The 4,444-nt window shown below is 44.9% G+C and overlaps 1 long non-coding RNA gene across 1 annotated transcript; it reads left to right on the top strand.

Annotated features, from left to right (window-relative positions):
* The first annotated feature begins 510 nt into the window (after window positions 1–510).
* LOC123404525 lies at window positions 511–3,366 on the top strand. Its single transcript, XR_006611833.1, has 3 exons — window positions 511–676; window positions 757–861; window positions 3,327–3,366. It is a non-coding gene; the product is annotated as an uncharacterized LOC123404525 (long non-coding RNA).
* Window positions 3,367–4,444: the final 1,078 nt, after the last annotated feature.

Raw genomic sequence — 4,444 nt, 5'->3', positions numbered from 1 at the left:
TCGAGATGTACGTGTGCTGAACACGGGGGTGTCGTCCGTTCGGCACTAGATCGGAGCGGATCGTGGGACGGATCGCGGGACGGTTCGCGGAGCGGATCGAGGGACGTGAGGACGTTCCACTACATCAACCGAGTTTCTTAATGCTTCCTGTTGTGCGATCTACAAGGGTACGTAGATCCAAATCTCCACTCGTAGATGGACATCACCATGATAGGTCTTCGTGTGCGTAGGAAAATTTTTGTTCCCCATGCAACGTTCCCCAACACGGAACCGTTGGGTCCAGATCAACCCTGTTTTACCGCAAACCATCATCGGTTTGGCCATTGGACTCCCTAACCTAATTATCTCGACCACCCGATCTAAATCGGAAGGTCCAGATGCCCCTAAAACCTAACCAGTAGGTATATATAGACCAACCCTAGACCTGAACCTAGCCTAATCCCTAATTATGCTCCACCTTGTCCCAACCCGCCGCCGTGAGCATCTCCTCCATCGGGATCCATCCCTCAGCCGACGGAGCAGCGAAACCCTTCTTCCCTGCCCTCTCTCTTTCTTATTCCTTCCCCAAAATTTCCCTCTCTGAAGACTCTGTTTGTCTTGTTTTCTTCAGCCAACAGCAGAATCGATGCCAACTCCTGCTGCCTTCCATCGGCGACGTCACGTGCCGATCTCGCCGGTGAGACCCCGCTCCCTCATGTCCCCGTTTCTCCCCTTCTTCTCTCTCTAACCTCACATGCTCTCCCTATCTTTCTGCAGGAGCAGCAACAACCATGGGAGCTTGTGTGAGCTCGAGTCCATCTTGCCGTTGTCGGGAATCAACTCCCCTCGGATGGATCCGTGACCCAACGCCCCATCCATAAGGTTTCGTTTTGTTTCGTAGATCCATTCTGGTTCGTATGTAGTTAAGCCAAGCTGCTGTTTTCGTCCACAAACACCGTGCTAGCCAAGCTGGTCATTGCCGCGCGCAGTGGTTCGAGGGGTGTGGGGTTCGAATCCTAGTTGCCCCTGTTTTTCATTTCTATTTTGTTGTGTGTTAGTTCTGATTCGCTCGTTGTCATGATTCATCTAGAGCAGCGCCCCTATTTGACACAAACGCAACCAAGTTGCTGTGGTTAGCGCCACTGGTTTGTATCCAGGAAATGGTGGGTTTGAGTCCCAGATTTTCTGATTTTTGCAGTACGTTTTTACTTCTGCTTTTATGTGTGCTTTTTAGAGTATCACTAGTGCGACTGTTCATCTACAACCACAACCTTTGTAATCACTAGCACCTACATGTCATGTTGGTTATGTTGTTGATCAACATGCTAGAGGTCCTGGGTTTAATTCCTTGGTGCCTCAATTTTGCCATATTTTTTTTGCACACACATAGTCAGTTCCTTGGCCCTGATCCAATCCTGGTTCGCTGCACTATGTTGTAATTCGGCAGATGCATATATTTTCTTGCTGCGATTTTATTTTTCGAGACATGCATTGTTGTATGAGATGCGACATTGTCCATTTCGTATATGCCATGTTAGTCGCAGGTATCCCCATATTCATGCCTCCGGCACATGGGAACCGGGTAATCGGGATCATCCCATCGTTCTCTGGCATGACACGCACATACTCCCAATTCATTTGCACCGATATCTCATCGAGTTACCGGAGCCGGAACGTGTCGTGGTTGTCATTTGCATGCGTTTTGCATTCATGGCATAGTATCTTGTGTTGCACATATCTGGTAGACTATAGCTGTGTCAAATGTTCTAAGGTATAAACCGACTAGAATGACGTGTAGAATCACATGCTTCACCTATTGCCATGCCATGCCTTGCATATTTTAAACTCGACATGCATCATATTAGGGTGTGCATCATATCGTGCATGTGTGTGGTGAATGTCGTGTGTTGATGCTTGTTTCCGGTTTGCTTCGTCTCGGTAGAGTTCCGCAAGCGTGTCGGAATGTGAGGATCTGTTCGACTACGTCGGTTCGTGTGCTTCACGGAGTCGTTCTTCTTCCAAGCGGGATCACACGCAAGATGATCATTTTCCTAGATGCCATTACTATCATTGTCATGCTAGTTGTTTTGTTTCTATCGTTATGTCTTGCTGCCTACCACCTGTTAAATATCAGCCTCCCAACATTGCCATGAAAACCTTCAACCTTTCTACAACCTAGTAAACCACTGAATGGCTATGTTACCGCATGCTTAATCATTGAATAGTGTTGCTAGTTGCAGGTGCAGTTGCTTCCATGTACCAACATGGGTTCCTTGTTATATCACCATATTATTGCTAATTAATTTAATGCACCTATATACTTGGTAAAAGGTGGAAGGCTCAGCCTTTCTAGTCTGGTGTTTTGTTCCACCTTTGCCACCTTAGTTTCGGCTACCGGTGTTATGTTCCATAAATGAGCGCTCCTAACATGCTTGGGGTTGTTATGGGGACCCCCTAGGTTTTCGTTTTGGGATAAAACTCGTCTGGCAAGGCCCACCATTGGTACTATATTTCCCAACATAATAATGCTATTAATACTGAAAAACATAGGGCATCATGAACCCGAGGAGTAATTCAACATAATACAGGGAGGGCCAGTGTTGATGGTGCTGGTCCAAAATAGAGCACTGTGCGGGGCTAACCCGGGGCAACTCGGGTGATGTCTATGAGGCCCTGTACACTAGCTTACCTGTCGTGTCCTGAGAACGAGATACGCGGCTCCTATCAGGATCATCGACACGCCGGCGGCCTTGCTGGACTTGTTTTACCTTTCTCGAGCGTCTTGTGCGAGGGATTCCGACGATGCTTTGGGTTATCTCGAGGTTGAGGTTTTCCAATAGGAACTTGAGGAGATCACGGGTTTCCCTAATCGAGGTCATTTCGTCGTAGCGTGTGGTAGTTTGTGATGGACTAGTTGGAGCACCCGTGCAGGGTTAAATCTTTCAGAAAGCCATGCCAGCGGTTATGTGGCAATGTGGAAACTTTGTTTAACATCCGACTCTAGATAAGTTGAAGTAAGCTTAATTAAATTATGCCAACTGAGTGCGTAACTGTGATTGTCTCTTTCGCGAGCTCCTTCTCCGATCGAGGACACGGTGGGGTTATGTCTCACGTAAGTAGGTGTTCAGGATCATTCATTTGATCATCAGTAGTTCACGTCCACTGTGCGTAGATCTTCCCCCTCTTTTATTCTTGTATTCGTAAGTTAGCCACCTCAAATAAATGCTTAGTCGCTTGCTGCAGCCTCGCCACTTAACCATACCTCATCCATTAAGCTTTACTAGTCTTGATACCTTTGGAAATGAGATTACTGAATCCATGTGGCTCACAGATTACTACAACACCAGTTGTAGGTACAGGTAAAGAGTTACTTTGACGTGAGCGCGCTGATTGTGCTATTTGGAGTTTCTTCTTGTTCTTCATCATCGATCTAGGATGGGTTCCATGCCTGCAACCAGGGATAGCAAGGATGGACGTCGTTCTTTTATCGTTTGTTTTCATCCGTAGTCGGGCCCTACTCTTCTACATGATGATTGTATATGGTTGTATTGATGTGACTCTGATGTAGCTTATGGAGAGTGTAAGCCAACTCCTTATACCCACCTTTTCAATACATGTACTTGTAATGATATCCATTCTTGCAAAACGATGAGATGCGTTCATATCCCTGTCGAGGCCCCCGCGCCAAAATAAGGATAGGACCGCATCTTGGGCGTGACATTCTGTTTCTACAAGAATTTGATTTTCATATCATTGATAGGGAAGGAGTCGAGAACACCGTAGCTGATAACTTGTCTAGGTTAGAAAATGTTCTTGATAATCCACTTCCTATTGCTGATAGCTTTCCTCATGAACAACTAGTTGTGGTCAATGTTTCTCATAACACACCATGGTTTGCTGATTATGCTAATTACATTATTGCTAAATACATACCACCTAGTTTCACCTATCAACAAAATAAAAAAAATCTTCTTTGATTTAAGACATTTCTTTTGGGATGACCCACGTGTTTATAAAGATGAAGTAGATGGTATTATTAGACGTTGTATACCTGAGCATGAACATGAACAAATCCTTCGAAAGTGTCACTCAGAGGCTTATGGAGGGCACCATGCGGGAGATAGAACTGCACACAAGGTATTATAGTTTGGATTTTATTGACCTACTCTTTTTTAAAGATTATCGTAAGTTTGCCCTTTCTTGTGATGAATGTCAAAGAATTGGTAATATAAGTATACGTCGGGAAATGCCTATGAATTATTCACTTGTTATTGAACCATTTGATGTTTGTGGATTAGATTATATGGGACCTTGTCCTTCCTCTAATGGGTATACACATATTTTGGTTGTTGTTTATTATGTCACTAAATGTGTAGAAGCTATTCCAACCAATAGTGCTGATCATAACACCTCTATTAAAATTCTTAAGGAACTTATTTTCCCACGTTTTGGAGTCCCTAGATAC

This window comes from Hordeum vulgare, chromosome 6H, assembly GCF_904849725.1.
Source record: "Hordeum vulgare subsp. vulgare chromosome 6H, MorexV3_pseudomolecules_assembly, whole genome shotgun sequence".
NCBI classification, from domain to species: domain Eukaryota; kingdom Viridiplantae; phylum Streptophyta; class Magnoliopsida; order Poales; family Poaceae; genus Hordeum; species Hordeum vulgare.
This window is presented reverse-complemented; position numbering and strand designations above follow the sequence as displayed.